At 44.9% G+C, this 19777-nt stretch overlaps 1 protein-coding gene across 1 annotated transcript in view; it reads right to left on the reverse strand.

Annotated features, from left to right (window-relative positions):
- The window catches only part of HHAT (hedgehog acyltransferase), a 258988-nt gene that overhangs the window by 148499 nt on the left and 90712 nt on the right, over positions 1-19777 (reverse strand). The window lies entirely within an intron of this gene.

Genomic DNA, 19777 nt, shown 5'->3' on the forward strand with positions numbered 1-19777 from the left:
AAACAAATTAATTGGCCAACTAATATATATAGAAAAAATTAGCCGGGCATGGTGGCGCCTGCCTATAGTCCCAGCTACTGGGGAGGCTGAGGCAGGAGGATGGCTTGAACCTAGGAGTTTGAGGTTGCTGTGAGCTAGGCTGACGCCATGGCACTCACTCTAGCCTGGGCAACAAAGCGAGACTGTCTCAAAAAAAAAAAAAAAAGGTATCTTCAGGCAGCTTCTGTACGATAGCTGCATAATGAAGATACTTAAACACATACTGGCTGTTTTTAACTTTCTCTACATGGAACTTTTTTTTTTCCCCTGTGCTCCTCATAATGTGTTATTTTTGTCTTCTGGTGTGAAAAAATTGTTTTTGCAATTTTGTATTTTAAGCATTTTTTCTAAATTGAAAGTAAAAAAAAAAAAAATCTCTACTTTGGAATGTTTTTCTTAGTAGGCGAAAGTCTCCGCACTCTTTTCCCATCACCTAGTTTCCACTTGCCAAAAATTAAGACGTGACACTCAGGTTAAATGCCACAGACCTCAATTTAGAGTCCTGGTTTCATGCCAACGTCAGGTCAATGGGTCCCTGTCCTGTTCCCTTTGTGAGAACATTAGTTTTGACTAATAGCCTCATTAAAGGGTTTTGCCTGAGGATAGACAGGGATTCCAAACCTCGGAAATTGTCTAAGGTGTCTGACTTGGTCAGAGTATCACCTCTCGGGTGAACATGAAAATTCTTAGGTTTGCTTTCTGAGCCTCAGCCTTAATGTCCAGATGAGAGAGAGAATTCTCCTGGGAACCAAGGCTAAGCAAGGGCACTTCTACTCCAGGTGGAGACAGCCAAAGAAATCAGTAGGCTCAGGTCTCTACTCACATAAATCTGTAGTCATTACTTCTGGTAGCACACACCTGCTGGTGGCCAAAATTTCTCTGACATGCTCAGAGATACCTTCTCTTTCTTTAGAAATGTGTTCGAGGCCGGAGTTATTCTCTGATTTAACAAGGCTTTCTCTCCCCTCTTCCAAACCATTCCCTGATTCCCACTTCCTGACGTGGGAAACCTTGCCAACATGTGAGCCTGGACTCCAGACCCTTCCACAGACATTAGGGAATAAAACTCAGATGCCAATCTCCTGGGCTGATTCAGAGGCCCTGGTACTACTCAGTACCAGGTGTGCTTTCAGACACATTGTAGATTTTTTTTTTTTTTTTTTTGAGACAGAGTCTAGCTTTGTTGTCCAGGCTAGAGTGAGTGCCGTGGCGTCAGCCTAGCTCACAACAACCTCAAACTCCTGGGCTCGAGCGATCCTACTGCCTCAGCCTCCCGAGTAGCTGGGACTACAGGCATGCGCCACCATGCCCGGCTAATTTTTTTTTATATATATATCAGTTGGCCAATTAATTTCTTTCTATTTATAGTAGAGACGGGGTCTCGCTCTTGCTCAGGCTGGTTTTGAACTCCTGACCTTGAGCAATCCGCCCGCCTCGGCCTCCCAGAGAGCTAGGATTACAGGCGTGAGCCACCGCGCCCGGCCACATTGTAGATTTTTACAGTTTCTTTTTTTTACTAAAATGGCTCACACAATTCCTTGCTTCCTTCTATATCTCAGCAGTTAGTAGAGGCTCTAGGTTAAGACATGAAAAAAATCATTAAGGAACATGTCCCCTACAAACGAGGCCACTCAGCTGATTAGAAATAATCATGGGTGACGTTACGGCCTTCACAAAGAACTGGCCCTATAGACCACTAGGGATGTATACCCAGCAGTGACGTGGGGCCAGCATCTCTCCAGAGCCCCTCTTTAACTCGAGGTGCTCATTTGTTTAAGGGTGCTAAACATAAGCTCTGGTTAAGAAGGTCAGGGGGAGTTTTCCTGAACCCACGGATGATCAGCATGCAGGAAGCCTAACCTACAATCTTAGCTTTACAAGCTCCAAATAAAAAAATGCAAACACAGGAGATGGCAGTTACCAGGACAACACTGAATACCAGTTGCCATAGAGTAGGAAAAGAACATTACCAAAAGCGGCCCGGACAAGGGAAACCAACAAACTACTTGGAGGAGGCTGAAAACAAAGTAACAACATGGGGACAATTACAAACACAAGTCAACACACACAAAATAAGAGCCTCGGATTAGGCCTGCTTCTCTCTCATAAAGACTTTAATCAGTATTTACTCAACACTTACGTATTAAATTGTGTAGAACGATTATGTTGTTAAACTGACAGGGCCTCAGAGTGACTTTTCAGTCATTTCTCCTAAAGAATCCCAGGCTCAGCTCTTGCCTCTGGCTGGTTTACCTTCAATTCCCTTCCCTCCAGCTTAACTCATCTCCTCACTCTCCACTCTTAGCAATCCAGGGCCAGGAAAAAACCATTCACCAACAGCACAGCCTTTTGCAAAACGGTCGCATTTTAAAAAATAATATTCTGTTTTTAAATGCAGTTGCATCCGAAAGGCATAGTATCAAAAGAATCACTTTTTAATCAAAGAGAATGAAGAAGCATGGGTGGAAAACCCATCACTTAGGATTTTGCAATGAACAGACTTTGTTGTAAACCATTCAGCAAAGCATTGCCTCTGCTTTCCACCTTTTGGCATGGAAATTTCCTTTTTCTGTTAAGCCAAACTTGAGAATGGGCTTCCTCCAGGGTCCCATTTTGGCTTCTTTACTATGTCAGTGAATGTTTTCTCTCTTACTCATTTCATTCATTCATTCATTCATTGGATGAATAATCACTAAACACCTACCAGGTGCCAGGCATTGTTTTTGGCTCTTGGAGTATACTAGAGAACAAAACAGACAAACATCCCCACTTTCTGGGAGCTTCTATTCCAACGGGGAGAGGCAGACAACAACAATACACCCTTCTGATGTGTATAACATGACATCTTCCAGTTACATGTGTTCAGGCATGCTAAGAGCTAGAACAAAACAGAAAAACAAAAAGTGGGGTATGGTCGGGGTGTGGGTGGGGTGTGGGTTGCAATCCTAAGCATAATCATAATCATAAGGCCTGGGTAGGGCTCACTTTGAAGGTGACATCTGAGCAAGACTTGAAGGTGACGAGGGAACGTGTGATGCAGAACGTGGGCAAGGGCACAGCAGGCAGAAGGCAGAGCCAGGTGACCTTTACAGGGTTCCCTTCTGTATCATGAACTGCTCGGCCGATCCATCAAATCCTCCAGTGCAGAGGAGGAAAAATTGCTCCCTCCTAACCTTCTGGATCTTTGGCTGGTCTACAAATTAAATTGACACAAAACAGATTAACAGAAGAAAAACAATTTTATTTATACACATTTGCACAGGAGCCCTGCAGGGGAGCAGCCAGATGCCTCAGACTAATACATCCTCCTGAGCTACAGAGACGAATAGGGGTTCGGGGCTTCTAGCGGGTGGTGGGGGCAAATCATGGGGAGGGGAAAGGGGGGGAATGATTGGCAGGTAAAGGCTGCCGTCGTGTGCAGATAGAGCCTCTGCCTCCCAGTCGTTCTCTTCCCCATACAGATACCTTTAGTAATAAAGGCTTCCTTTATAAATGTAAATCTCCTTTACAAAAGGGAAAATTCATGCTTTATTTCAGGCAGTTCAAGAACAGGTAAAGAGCTTTTCCTGCATTGGCTGGTTCTTAGTTTCTTTTAGCTCAAAATAATTGATACTCCAAAGTGGCATATTTTGGGGTGACGTGTGAACCCCTTCACCAGCATCTCCAGATCATTCTTCCGAGCTGCAAGGCATTTGCTATCCACCCCTCCAATGTCACATCACAAGCACGTATTGACACACACACTTGCTTTCTGGCCGTCAAAACAAACGTGGAAGAGGATGGGGCTCTGTGGCAGCGACCGCAAACGTCCCTTCAGAGCAGTCCTGACCTTGAGCTTTCAACTGGACACCCCTGAAGGCCACTCTCTTTGAAATCCAGGAAGGAACTCAAGTAGATGTCGCACAGCTCTGCAGGAGACTCTTTATCCGCTTCCTTAGCTAAAACGCTCTCCCGGTTGCTTTTCCTTAAAGTATCAACTAACTCTGGGAGTGGCCTCCTTTAAAAGCACACCCTCACAGTTCTGTAACTCCCTTTCTTCCACCCTTGGGCCTGAGCCCCTCGCTCTGCGCCCACAGACCTGCCACTCTGCCGTCTGAGCTGACCTTCAGCCCTCTGCACCTGGACTTCTTAGGAGTGACATCTGAAAAATCACATCACAGGCATGAAGAATAGACAATGAAAACAATTTAAAATAATTATATGGCTGGAAGTGGAGAGAGACTAGGGACTTCATTATCAACCCTCCTTTTCATCACATCCTTCAGAGGCAGACGTTTTCCCTCCTTGTCAAAGAGGCCAGAAACCAAGTTCAAAGCCACGGCATAGTTAGCAGATCAGGCTTTCCTTTAGGCTAGCAGCCTGTGCAGGGTTCAGTGACAAGGGGAGGGGACACTTGCCACCAAGGAGAGAACCCAGAGGCTTGCTTCCTGAGATGAACGCTCTTGATTCTTGAGTTTTCAGAAGCCCCTGACTTTCTAAGTACACAAACTAGAGAAAAGGCACTATTAGATAAATACTGCAAACACTGAGAGCAAATCCCCATGATGAACCACCTCAGAAGCTGGCCTGATGTACAGAAAGCATTGTTCTTCCCCCACTCTGCAGGTCCGAATGTGGACTCTGTCCACCCAAATGGACATATGCTTGGTCAGCCTGACCCTCCGTCTAGCAGATAAGGACACAGAGCCGCGGACAGCTGGAGTACCCGAGAAGAGCACCCCGTATCTAGATAAAAGCCCTAATTATTAATAATGTGAACAGCACTTTCAGCATCTCCAGAACAATCCTTCAAAATGAGTGAAGAAAAGATGAGAAGCTGATTGGAGTGGCATCATTATGGGTAAGCATTCACTTAATGTAGTCTTAGCAAGAATTTTAAAATATGCCCTTTTTATCACAGCGAATTTTATAATATCAAAAAAAAAATTCCCAGTGAAAATAACCAAAAGTGATCAGGGCATGGTGACATACATAATAATCCATTTAATCAATGGGAAATTATGCAGATTATGAAAGTATCTTCAAAGAATGTTAATTATCATATAACAGTGAATGAGAAAGAGGAAACAAAACTGTATACAATCCCATTTTAGTGAAGAAAAATATTCTATAAGTAGAATATTTCTACTTGTAGAAATACAAAATTATTCTATTTTTCAATAGAGAAATATTTCTACAAGTAGAAACAGAACTAGAAGGAAATAGTTCCTTGTGTTTAAGTTGGTTACCACTGGGTGATACAGCTTCTTGCTTATGTTTTTCTTCATTTTCCCACTTTTCTAGAATGAACATGTATTATTTTTACATTTGGAAATACAACTTTCAAAAAAAAAAAAGGCCCTTTAACAAACTATCACAAAAATTCATTTCCTATATTGTGACAATACTGTGTGTTTTCCTATCTCTGTGTTATAGCTAGCAAACGTATTAATTCAAACTCTTCATTATACTTCTGTCATTAGGGATAACTGAGGGGGTAAGAAATTATTAAGGAAGAAAACCCATGACAAGTGCCTATTCTGCTGGACACAGAGCAGAAGCCTTAATGTTGACCGGTAAGGACAAATACATGAGAATACTAATCCAAGCACGTAAAATTTGAATTTTAAAGCTGAAGAATATCTTAAAGATCCTAAATCCTAATCCCTCTTTCAGTATTAATATTAAAGGCAACCGAGGCCCAATATTATAGCTTATCAAATACCCTCTGGAAACACAAGACAACACAGGCCACACAGTCTGAGATCCCATCGTCCAAGTGGCACTTGGACCTGAAAAGTTGCTGGTGGCTTTTCCACCTGCCCATGTGTCAATTCTGCTGGGAGCACCAAAACAGGGGATGAAACAGACCCTGTTCTTAAGCAACTGTGAAGACAAGGATGAAGGCCACAGCTCGAACCAGGGGCAGACTGGTAAACAAGTCTAGGGAGCCTGACCCCGATTCCACAGAGGACCGGCCTCGGGGTGCCCAAGCTGTAGGATCATGTGCTCCACGTCCTAGAGGGAGAACTTGCCATGTTAAAAAGTCAGATCCCCACTTGTGTTCCTTCGTCTCACTCCCATCCAGGTCTCGGGCCCACTCCTGCAGGGAAGAGGTGTGCCCTCTTTATTCTCTGTCTTTCCTCACTCATATTCTCGCCTACTCTCTTCTCCCTCCTGTTGTTCTGGTAAGCCACTCAACACGAGGCAAGATACTGAGGGTCAAGTTTGGGCTCCGTGAGGAGCAAACCTGAACCTCTAGACTGCAGGTCATCTTATAGTACTTTGCACGTAGCCAGCTGTGACGTGGAACTCACAGATACTGCAGGGACCAGCGATGAAGGAAGGGTGATTGGCAGGGCAAGGTTTGTGAATGTGAGGCATCCTCCTCAAATACCATTTGGGCACGTCCGAGCACATAGAAGCCAGGTTGTAGGGCTCCCGCGGGCTAAGACTGAGACAATTTGAGCACCAAAATATTCAGTAGAGTGATGAATTATAAACCACTGAAAAATAGGAAGTGGTACATCCATACAGATAAATAGATAAATAAGTGGTGGGGCTCTTGTTCACCTAGAATGCCATGTTCCAACTGGTGAGTGCCAAAGTTGGAAAATTACCATTTTGCAACTATCAGAGTAAAGACTGGCTCAGACAAAAGTCATCCATAAAGCTAAACGTAGGGGGAAATTTTGACACAGCACAAGATATTTGCATGGTCTTCAATTATCTCCCATAGATTTTTTTTTTTTTTTTTTGCCTTACAGTTAAATAAGCCAAGTTAACTATCCAGTGGATAAATAAGACAACACTCTTCCAAGACGAGGAAAGTTAACACTACCAGTCTGAACACTTAGACATGGTGTCCTTCCAGATGGCATACCCTGAAAAGGACACATTTCTGATGTGGTCTTCCTTCCCAGAATTTATAATATAAACTTAATCGCGAGGAAACATCAAAATGGTGAATATTCTACCAAACGAAGGAGAATGATATTCTTCAACACCATAAAAGACAAAGGCCATGTAAAACTCCCAGATGAAAGGAGACCCTAGAAACCTAACTACATGACAGTCTAGCATTTTTCTACTCTCCCCTCCGGGAGAAATCAGGCCTGGAGTTAATAATAGGGTTTTTATCACTCCTAATATGAATTATCTGCAGGTGGAAAAAATCAGAATTTTTTAAAACATTCACAAACCTCTTACATAACCTAGCTTAGTTTTGCAAAATAAATGAAACCAGCACTGCCCTTGAAGATGAGCCTGCCGCTGAGCCACAATCCCGTTTTTTGCCTCTGGGCTTTGCTTCTTAATATATTTTTTTTCTGAATTGTGAATTCACAGCATTCTGAACACAGTTCTTGCTCTGTGGCAAAAATGGATTGATCCTTACACATTATAGAGAAAGATTTATGGTATAGAAGTGGATTTATACTTACATTATTCTACCTTGGTTGCTGGGTCTTTAATCTCCTTTCCAACTCAACTTTCGAAAAGGTAATACATTAGGAGATGTACAGTACACATAATAAAAATAACTTCCTTCACTGAGCTGGCTGCAGCCGACTTTAATCTGAGGCCCTGGTTCATTTATAAATTAAAAATACATCAGATATTATCACTTCTTCCACTTTATATAATAGACATCATTTATCTAGATTGTGGTTATTAAACATACTTAGAAAAGGATCCATTTTCAAACATCACCCTCCCCTTGCCCACTCCCCTCTACCCACCCACACCCACAGACAGAGCCTAAAGCTAGAAGGAACCACAAAAAAAAAAAAAAAAAAAAAAAAAAACCACATCAAGCAGACCCCTCCCCTGCCTTTGGATGGGAAGACATCAGGAGCCTTGCTTCGTAGACAAGAGGCAATCATGGCCCAATGGCTGGCTTAGGTCCATGCAGATGGGTAATGATAGAGGTGGGATTAGGATCCTCCAAGTAGCTCACAGAAGTGTTCTCTCTGTTCTTCTAAACAAACGCAGAACATTTCTAAATTATTGCACTTTATGGTCTAGCTCTTTAGCTCATCTTGCAAATCACAAAAATGGTTTGATTCATTACACTGAATTTCCCATTATTTGAATAGTCCCCATGACAATAGAAAATGAAGGTTTGTGAATTTTGTGCCTAAATAACAGCAGAGTCACAGTGAGAAAGGGCCACTGAAACAGGGACAGGGCTTTATTATGATGTGTTAGTTATACTGACCGGTGGTGGATCTACAAGAGGTGCATTCATGTTAGGCGATGTGGATAAAAACTAACCCTCCTCATAGCTACAGCCTCCCCAAGCACGGAAGAGGCTACATTTATACACTGCACAGTATCTTTGGAAAAGAACCTCTGGCTTGGAATCCAAGATGGAAGCTGAGATCTGCTCAAGCACATGAGGAAATGAGAAGAGTGATGAGAAGCTACTGTCATAAACATATTATACCTTTTAAGCAGTGAGAAATTCATTTAATAAATTGATGGAAGCCTGAAATCTAATTAAATCTAAAAAGAGGTAGCAACCTGAAATGCTAATAAGTTCACGCTCTGATTGTATACACGGAATCTCCGCCATGCATACCTTTAATAATGCATTACCTAAAGTATTTTCTGTATTCATTACAGCAGCACAGCAACGTGACATGAATTATTTCCCTACTCTACTTCAGATACAAATATCCTCACACGCAGGCAATCTGTTTCGCCACGTTCCCCTTCCCAGTCAAGGTGAATGAGAAGTGGCTCTCTGGGGCTGGGATCATGGTTGTAAAAAAGCAAAGTTGAAACTTAATAAGGAAATATGTTATCTTTTATTCAGAAAAACAGTGGAGTATTCTTCTACCTAATTACTGGCACCCTATGTTTAAAATAATTTGAATGTGTAAGGCTAACAACGCAGAGTGCCAAATTGCTTTATAGAAACTAAAGCTTCCATTAGTTCAAGTTCAAGTGGAAGCACACCTTCAGATAGCACCTGCAGCACCAGGTATTGCAGTCTTATACAGCTCATCTCTGCAAGATGCTTCAAAAAGGCAGCCGAGTTCCAAAAGCTCTGCTCCATTTGTGACCTGGGAGTGACTTAGGGACGGGAAGGTGCAGGAAAGTTCTTTTAAGTGGTGAACATCCAGGCATGGCTCTGGATTGCTGTCCATACCCTCTTAACTGGTTTTTATTACTGCTTCTCTGCCTTGGCACAGTGCCGTGTCACTTCTCAGCTTAAACCTCTTTCCACATCTCCCCAACTAAGATTTAAAAAAAGAACAAAAAACGAAGGATGCACAATGGCTTATGAAGTCCTCTCCCACCCCCACTTCCTTCCACACCCCACGACAGCACATTGGCCTCCTTGCTATTCCGTGAGTGATCCCAGCATGCCCCAGGCCCTTCGCGTGGGCTGCGCCTTCTTCCTGGAGCACTGTGCCAGAAACCTGCACGACTCACGTGACCTCTTCCAAGTCCTCATCAAACGTCACCTTCTCGGTGAGGCCTACCGTTGGCAGTCAATCCTCATCATTCACAGATTCTGTATTTGCAAATTCCCTTACTCACTAAAATTTATTTGTAACCCCAAAATCAATACTGGACGCACTTCTGCAGTCAGTCATTCATAGACAAGCTCAGCACGGCGACAAATTTGAGCCACCGGCATGCTGAGGTCAAACACGCCACACTCGACCTTCTTGCTTCAGCTCTCCTACTTGTAAACAAGCGTCCTTTCCACCATCTATTTAGTGCCACTTTTTTCACATTTTTGTGCCTTTGTTGGTGATGTCACTGCTTAAAACGGCCCCCAACCATGGGGCTGAATGGCTGTCCAGTGCTCCTAAGCACGAGAAGACTGCAATGTGCCTGACAGAGAAAACATGAGTGTCAGATAAACTTTGTTCGGGCACAAGTTACAGTGCTGTTGGCCACGAGTTCAATGTTAACAAATCAACAGTATGCAGTAAAAGGAGGTGTCGTTAAGCAGAAACCCACGTAAAACGTAAGTTACATATTGATCAGTTGATGAAAAGGTTGTGACCAGACGCTGGTAGGAACCTAACTGTCTATTTCCCCTCGGAGCAATGGCTTAGGCGTCACTAATTCAGAGCTTGCAGAAATGTCATTGACTGTATACTGCAACCCTTCCCTGGAACTCCAAATCCCTCTTCCCCTGCTCTATGTTTTTCCGCAGCATTTATTATGTCCCAACATAGGGTATTATTTTCTTATTTATTATGTTCGTTATCTGTCTCCCCGGCTGGAGAACAAACTCCAGGAGAGCATGTGCTTTTGCTCATTTTGGATCGCTCACGACCATGTCCCCAAACACCTAGCGCAGTTGCTGGCACATAATGGGGACTCAGCAAATGTTTGCTCCATCGATGCATGGATGAACAGACGGATGGAGAGTCAGAGCTCGCCCCCTGAAGCAGAGGTCTGGACAAGTGCCTTCCGGGAGGATAAACGCACATGACTGTATCCAGAAAAACACAGGACTAAGGTGGGGAGATTCTGGCCTGGAGAGGGGCTACCAGGGAGGAGTCAGATAAACAGTCCACGGTCAGCTGAGCCCAAAGGCAGGTGGAGGCTAGTTGGGGCAGAACGCATTTACCTGCAGGCTCTGAAGCTAAATCCAGGTAGACAGTTACCAGGGTTCCAGAGGCAGACGGTACACATGGGAGGTGCAGGCCACCACGGGGCCCAGTGTGCAACAACTCCAAGAGCCTCCAAGGGGTTACCAAGAGCCATATTTCCATTAATCCTTGATAAGTAAGATCCCTGATGGTGCATGCTCTGGAATAAGCTCATAGAGTTGTCCCTGTGAAAAGCAGCTTTGTCACACCTCAGCCGCTGCAGGTCGGAGTGTCTGCCATGGCAACCTTTGCCTGAGGGACTCGAGTTGGACGCCTCAGCCTGCGGTCTGCCCGTGGGGTCTGCAGACCAGAGGTCAGGCCCCTCCCAACCCTCGATCACACCAGCCACGCACGTCACGTTTTAGTTGATAATGGTTGCATCAAAGGCAAATGATCTTGTTAGTAACTGTAGGAAAATTAAATCTGCTGTCTGATGGGACATGAAACACAGAATACATAACCTACCAAATCAGTCCTTCGGATTTTCCTATGGTTCAACCCCTTTGGAGCAAGTGACCACACGACTCCCTGGAGGAAATACAGCCTATCTCAGATACACATTTCTCTCTCCTGCAGAATGAGAAATCCTAGGGGACCTAAGATCTTAGTTGTCAATGTTTGCAGTAAAGCCACAGACTGCAAGAAGGGTACTTAATCCCAACTGCAACAAAAATATAAGTAGTCTGGGAAATATATTGCTGTGACAATTACTACAGCCAATTAAGTCAGCTGCCAACAAGACAAGTAATATTATTATATGCAGATTTGCATTTTGATGACAACGTGCCATAATGAGATTTGGGCTACTGCCACCACCAAGGCTCTGCGCATCCATTTCCCTTAGTCTCCTAATAAACGCTGCTCCTCACCACCAGCTGAATACCCTCAACTAGAGTAATCCAGCAAGCAACCTCGCCTGCCTGCCTGCCTGCCTCTCACTCATGCACTAATCGCAACCCGGGTGGCACCTGTAGGCCACACATGATGTATGTTTTAATTAACTTGTTAGAAAATCCTCTATACATTGCAGCTAGCAACATTTCCCAGAAAGGTAATCCCTACTTGAACCTGTCATCTCTATTTCAACAGTAAGGCCATGTCCCTGGCATTGCTTTCCAGAAGTCTCGTAGGTCAGCTCTCCTCCGTAAGCAGTCTCGCAGGGATCTACATCCCTCCCTGCAACAGGACGGCAGGGGTGGCAATCCCCCCAGGGTCCCGGGAAGGCTGTCTGCAGGACTCAGCCAGCAGCCAGGACAGGTTGAGCATCCCTTACTGGGTGGCAGAGTCGCTCATACGTGGGCTTTTTGCACACGAGAAGCAATTCTAGGGGAACAGTGAGAGGAGGGCAGAGAAGAGAAGTCGTATAGAGAAACACAAGTTGAAGGACAAATGCATCCTGCGGCCAACAAATGGGCAGCTCATTTTTCCTAATTTTTGCGGCTGTAGAACAGTGGCCCCCATCTCAGTTTGGCTTCCTCAGTTCTTTATCCTCCATCAAAGAGCCACCCTCCAGGGCCCTCCCTGCCTTGGAGCTGGTCAGGTTCATCCTCCCCCATCTCTTTAGTCCTTTTGTGGCCCTATCCCCTAGGAAAATCAGGAGAGCTCCCATTCAGGTTCTTCTGGGGCCTGTGACCCACGTGAATGTAAGATACCAAAAATTCAAACACACTTCCAGTTACTCATGGTGATCACCCAGGTAGTCTACAGAGCCAGGGATATCAGTGAGGAGTTATCCCAAGGAGTCATCTATAGCCCAATGCCTCTTAAATTTTAATGTGCATGTGATGTTCCTAGGAGATCTTGTCAAAAAGCAGATTCTGATTCTATAGCTCTTGAGTGGGACCCAAGATCCTATGTTTCTAACAAGCTGATGTGGCTGTTCCTCAAATTATCTTGGGATAGCAATGAGCTGATGCCAGGCTCTTGCTAAATCCAGACACATTGGCTGTGTTAAAGCAAATACCACATACAAAATAAGTTATGACAGTCTTTGTCCTGTAAAAGCTCAGTGGTGTTTTGCCTGATAGAAGGATCCAGAATGAGCTGTGCCGTGCTAGAAAAAGCCAGCACACCAACGTCATGGAGGTGTGAGAGAGCCACATGGGCTGGACCGAGCAACAGGCACTTGTTCTGTACCGCTGCCATGGGAGGTGAGTAGGAAGAATTTGGAAGGGCAGATTGGAGCCAGGCTTGTACGCCATGCTAAACAATAAGACATCACTTCCAAGCATGACAACCAAAGAACCCATCAAAAATTTTACCCTGCAGGTTAACTACAGCTTACAGTTGTAACAGAAGACAAAGTGTTCATTTTGTTCAGCAGGTAAGCAGTTGGACGGTATCAGAGAACGTGGCTAGTACGCCAAGAGAAAGGCCTTGAATGTCTGTGCAGACAGGTGGGTTAGAATGAAGATGGCAGGTGGGCCTGCAGTAGCCAACACACTGCAACAGTGCCTGCAGCTACAGTCGTCTGCAATCTCAGGACTCACCAAATGGATCACACTAAATACTTCTGCCTTTCTTCTTGGTATAACCAGAGGAGGAAACGTATCCACCCATGGTGCTATTGAATGTACAAAAATCATCACATACTTATCTATGAGCAGATGCATTTATGCATCAAAACCTTTCTTACTAAGAAGATTTAAATGCAGTTAGCACTTACTAGCTACATGACCTGGGACATATTACTTAGTGCCTCTGATTCTCATTGACGATGATGATAACTAAACCATTAATTAACAATACTATTACACAAGAATAAGCAAGCTAATTATAACATGATATATATATTTTTAAAACTAAAACAATGCATGTTGTTCTCAGCACTCCCTGCTTCCTCGTGTTGTCTGGCTGCTCACAAATTCAGAATCAAATATAACTGAGTCAAATCCTACAGTATTTTCCTTTATATTACAGAAAGAATACCCTGGCTCTACCCTACAAGGTCTAGGCCACAAGGCTTCCTTGCCCGGAGAATAAGAATACACATGTTTTATCAGTGAAGGAACACAAACTCTTTCTTGGATTCTAGTGCTGAGTCTTTCAACACAAAAGATGGCAACATTCACATTTTAAAGAAACAAACAAAAAAAAAACCTACAATGCATGCTGCCAGAGGATGGGCCCAGAAAGTCTCAGGTCAACATAGGAAATAGAGAATATAGCAAAAGATGACATTTTATCATCACCATAAATGCAATTAGGATGGCAGGTTCACCACTGTAAATAAATTAAGTTAGACTCATATCTAATTTGTAACCCAATTTTTCTTTATCTCTTCAAGGAAGTGAGGAAAGTGGGAAATGATCATTCATTCTTTCACTCAGCAAATACATTGCTCAGTGCCTACTATGCGCCAGGCACCACGCTGGGTGGCAGCAATTCTATGGAGAGTCGTGTTTTGAGAAGCTACAGAGAACCCGAAGCCTCTGACTTCTGGAACGCAGAGGAGGAATCTGCTTCGGTTCCGTGTCACTAGCCAGACAGCAAAAGGGAAGGCTTAAGAGCACAGACTCTTGGAGCCGTGGGCTTGGGTTCAAATCCCAGCTCCACTACTTACTACCTGTGCAATTTAAGCAGAGTTACTCAACCTCTCTATGCCTCAGTTTCATCATCTGTAAAGCAGTGATATTAATAGACCCACTTCATAGGGGTCTTCTCAGGATTAAATAAATTGAATACGCAAGAGCGCCGAGAACCTGGTGGAAGGTAAGCACTGTGTGCTTGCTGCTGCTGCTGCTGGGATTGCTGCTGTTACTATTATTAGTTGTTCTGGGGACAGCCCTACACCCGGGCCCCTTACCTTCCCTCATAAGGGATTAGGATATCTTCCTTTATCAGCGCCTCCCTGGGATAAATCCCATCCTGCAAGCAAAGCTGTCGGGCTGACCCCTCTCTCACGGCAGTGTGAACTGGATCCCTTTTCTCCCTTAGAGTTTGCGACTCCCTCCCTCCCCCCCATCTCCCATCTAGGGCATACACAATGCCTCATACAATAACGCCAGTAATTAAGTAAGAAAGGCATAGATTCCTCGCGGTTCTAGATTCCTTGCAAAGCGAATTCATGCTCAAGAAAACTGTGGCAGATGATATTCCGGCACGTCGTGCGATCACACTTCAACAGAAACACACAGGGAGATAAAGACGGCAGCGTATCCACAGTGGTCACGGCGTGGTGCACCTGCGGTGACATGTCCGCACGTGCGACAGAGACAAGCCGCTCAGCTGCCGCATCCCAACAGTTGACATTTTTACGCTGAAGACGTGGAGATCAAAATTGCAGAAGAGCGACCACCTGTTCGTCCAGCACAGGTTGCCAGCGCCCACTGAACGCGGGGCACTGGGGAGGGTGACGGGGACGCAGCGCTGAGCAAGAACAAGACGTGGCCACCGCCCTCCGAGGGTGTGTAGTCTGGCGGGGTGTGACCAAGTAGGGTGTGACTTGCTCACGACTGTTGCCATGGCAAGTCCAAGCGTGCTTCATGCGTGCCGCTCCACGAGGCAGGCATGACAGTCTCTCCGCTTTACGGAGGAGGAAACCAAGGGAGGTCACCCGCTAGGAAGTGGCGAAGCCTGGGTTCAAAGCTCGGCGGTCTGGCCCAGATCTGTGCTCGCAAACACCATGCTGCGGCAACTGTGACCAGCGCCCTCTACTCGAAGGGGCCCTGGTGTTCCATGCACCGGATTGCTTCTTATTCTAGAAGCCGTCAGTCAAATGGGTAAATAAGAGAACTAAAATAACGACAATAATAATAATCTCCCACACAGGGAGAAGACGGAGAGGAAGACACACACACTGTCTTTGAAGCAAAAATAAACGCAGGCAGCAAAACATGATGAGGGTCCATAAGATCTGCCTCCACTTGGTAACCCTTTTCCACTTTGATCCATGGACATCTACATTTGGAGGAAAAGGTAAGGGGGGGTGTTAAAATATGAATGTGAGGAGAAGGAAGGTTTGTTTTCCGAGTCTGTTGAGAAGGGATCATGAGAGAGGAGGGTTGACGGAGAAAGGTACGCAGAGAAGGGAGGTGACACAAACGCCCAGGAGCCGGACACCATGTGCAAAGCCGTGCTAACAAACAAGAGCTCTGCCGGTTCATTCGGAGGAAGAGGCCATGCTAGGGCAGATTCTGGGGACCCCCATATGCTGCCATTTTGAAATCCACGTTGTCCACATATTGTGACCCACCCCTGTCACCTCCTTCAACCACCCACACTAGCAGGACTTTCTCTTCCGGACAATTAAAAAACAAACATGTAATGTAAATTTTACTCTCGTGTTTGTAATAATGATTATATTAGCTAATATTTTGGTGCCTGGGTTTGCATCCTGGCTAGCTCTGTCTTCAGTGCTTCAGTATATGATTTTACTTAACCCTCACAACCACTCAGGGAGGCAAATACTACGATTAGCACTATTTTAATACCCCAGAAACTGAGGAGTAAGTGAGGTTTCATGGGGGCTGGGGAGACTTCAGCACCAGGATGCTGGCGACCAACGCCACTCAACGTGGCTGGGGCTAGCAGAAAGACGGAAGTGGAAGGGGGTGCAGGCATCCCCTCTAGTGACAAGCTTCTGCTCCTAGTCTTCCACACCCCACAGATGAGGACACTGCGACAAAAGCGACATGACTGAGGCCCCTCCCCCTGAAGGCAGAGCCCGTGACCCTCCCCCACCACAGTCTCTGAGTCACCACACCTCAGGCGTGGAGCTGGACTCGAACCTGTCCTCAGACAGTCCGTCACCGCTCCCTGCTCCCCTACAGCACGAAGCTGCCAGCACCTCTGGTTCTGTTTGATTTTCAAGCAAAAAAAAAAAAAAAAAAAAAAAAAAAAGCAAGCACTAAGAAGCTACCACTTCCTAAGGACTTACTATATGCCAGGCTCAATCAATCCTCATGCCATCCCTATGCGGCAAGTGCTATCATTATCCTCACTTGAGAGATGAAAGGATTGGCCCAGGCAACTTAAATTCTTTGCCCAGAGTCATGTCGTGAATGAGTAGCAAGTTCTTAAGTCACTAGGCTGCCTCCAAAAAATAAAGTGCATTTTTATTAACAGCATCGAGTCTACCTTTTCTTCTTTATGTTCACCGTATTCCTTTCTCCCCAACGATGCTGGTACACATGATATACATTTCACCAACTCCGTGTCTGCCACCCTGCCCTGCAACTGGAGGTTAAAGACGATTCAAAAGCAGGACTGACGCACAGCCAGCTGTCTGTGGAGCTAGACGGTCCACATGCCTGGACCATCTCTCCACCTAGGGCCCTACATTCTTCTATTGACCTAACAGCCTGTGCAATCAATGTCCCACCGAAAGAAGAGTCTTCTAGTTCCTCCCCACTCCCAGCTTGAAAACATCCCCATCTATTAAGGTCTAGCAGCCACCAATAGCACCCAGATCCCTCTGGGATAAGCAGTGATGCATGAGTTTGCCTGCATAGACCTGAGAGCATCATAATTCAAGAAATGCAGAGAGTTAAGCTGTGCAAGATCCTCAGATAATTGAAACTGACCCGTAACTCACACCAGCTACCATGGGAAATTCTATCGCTTTGCACACTTCGCTTCCATCGCTAGAAATCAAATGTCAGATTAGGATCGGATGTCTAATTTGGAACCTCGGACATGCAGTGTCATCTTTAATGACTCCTGGCAAAAGATGCTCATTCTAGATCTCAGCTCATCTAAATTAAAACAGGAAACCTAAAAATTAGGCATAAAATTCCCAATTTCTCAGGTCCGTAAGACCACAGAGAAGCCACGCAAGTGGGAATAGGCACACTCCTTAGGGCCTTGTTATGCCTGCAAATATTTAGGCAGAAATTGTACGAAAGAGAAGAACTAGGGGAGAAACAAAATAAACAAATCCATCAGGTCCTAAGTTTCAGGTTTGAGCCATCTGTGTTAATAGCAATTTTTCATGGTCAATTTGAGCTATCATGTCGAGGAATATTCTCTCTCTGGTGATGGCCAATCTCATCTGTTCTGTGATGTTGAGCTCAGGTGCCTGATACAGCAGGCTGCTGGCTTCCCGCCTTTGCTCAGTGCTAAGTGGGCTCAAAGATGGTGCAATCCATCAGCACAAGCACGTAGGCGCCTTTCAAAGGGGGTAGGCTGAAAATGCATGTCTCATCATTAATTCTGAAACCCATCCCGTATAGATTTTCTAGAAGTTCAGGTAACCATCAAACAATCTCTAGATACTGTTTTTTAAATCTCTTCCCTCCACTTCCCATCCACCCTGCCCTTTGTGTCACCATGTGAATGGCTGTCACGGCCAGCAGAGGAGCATGTGTCGCCAGCTCTCACATCTGCTCACGACTAAATGCTTCTGAGACCTAAGTCCAGGAAGAAGGAGCCATTCCCTGTCTGCAGCAACATCTCAATAGATGCTCCAGAAAAACTCAAAAGTTAACGGTTAGTAGAAATTACAAATTCAAACCCCTTTTTTTACCCCCTTCACCAGCATTCTTAAAGAGGAAAGTTCAGAGCATGGGGATTAGAGCCAGTGTCAGGGTATACTGCCAGATACTGACCAAGAAATATGCTAAGCCTCCTCATCCTCAGCATGAAGGAGCATCTGAAAACAGTGCAAAACACTCAGCTGTCATTTTTATTCTTTTTTCCATTAGAAACCACCTCTGAGCCCTATCTTGTATACTGTAGCTCAGAGAGAGTTAATCTCCACTCCTAAATTCACACTACTAAATACAGAATGGCCATTGTGCACAAAGACTCCAGGGTTTCTAAGTATAACTGGCAAACTGGAAACCCCTTTAAGAAACTTAAAAAGGGGATGCAAATGTGGAAGGGAGACCTACACCCAAGGCATGCTGAAGCAGCTGACATAGGAGGTTAGGTCACTCCAATAATATTATTATTAATATTTCATCACATGCCCTCAGAAACACCTCTTTTTAGAACCACATCACCCCAAGAGGCCACCCCAGAGCTTCCTCCTCGGAGTAGCTTTTCAGGATTCCTCTCTTACCTACATTTGCCCTAAAACTTTAACTGAGAGGGAGGAGAAACTGTTTCAACAGCCTGGGGTTTAAATGACTTGAGTCTAATTCTGATTAAGAAAATAACAAAGGTCTTCCCAGATATGGTCTGTCCACCCTCTGGTTTATACAGAACTGAGGGTCTTTCTTGGACTGAAAATCAATTAATCAAATAAAATAAATGACAATAAGAAACATAGTCAACTGTCTAAACTGTTGTGACAATTGATGGATTGGTATTTGGGGACAAGGAGCCAGGAGCTGGCGTGCCTGCCTGGAAGTCATGGGTTTTTTTTTTATTATGCCAGCCAGTGCTGGAGAAGCCTTTTAGGAGAACGTACTTCCCAAGAGATGCATTAGCACAAGTACTCACACTGAGGACGCATGCTGAGCTCGCCCCTGACACCTGTGACATGCCCCCACCTCATGCTGGGCCCCAACCCACTGATTTAGTAAATTCCTTTTATGAGTAGGTCAAAAGCTAACAGAGCATGCCAACCAGGCTTACCCTTCGTATAAAAACACACTCCCCCTGGCCTTCTAGTTAGAGAGGTCCCCTCTGTCAACATTCCCCAATCTCGCCATGGAAACAGGGCAACCTGTGGTCTTTGATGCAGTAATTAAGGACAAATCAAAGCAATTATTTGACATTCCTTGCAGTAACCATACGGAATTTCTAACCCCAAGCAGCAAACTGGACCAAACATAAAATATGTTTTTAAAGGGGCTTAGATAAATTCGGCATCTGTAATTAGTTAGCCTGTTACACCAGGACGCGGAGTGCCACCTTCCTGTTTCAGTAACAATATTACATAAGACAGTAGGTATTCACTGAGCTCCTCCCCTACCTGCGTCTTGAGGTTTCTGCCTACAGAGATGAAATAAAAGAATGAACGAGCCACATGAACGAACCAGTGTGGCAACTCTTAACAGGGCCAGAACTAGAGAGAGGCACACAGGGTACCTAGAGAGCAAAGTTTAGGCAGGCACTGAGTCCCACGGCAGTGACAGTGCCAACCCTGAGGCTCTCACGTGCGGTTTGCAACAGCAATTCTGTCACATGTTACACCCTGGAAGGGCTAAGAAAAACACAGCAGCAAGCAAGTGCATCTGGAAAACATCAACCAG

Source organism: Microcebus murinus, chromosome 23 (assembly GCF_040939455.1).
Source record: "Microcebus murinus isolate Inina chromosome 23, M.murinus_Inina_mat1.0, whole genome shotgun sequence".
NCBI classification, from domain to species: domain Eukaryota; kingdom Metazoa; phylum Chordata; class Mammalia; order Primates; family Cheirogaleidae; genus Microcebus; species Microcebus murinus.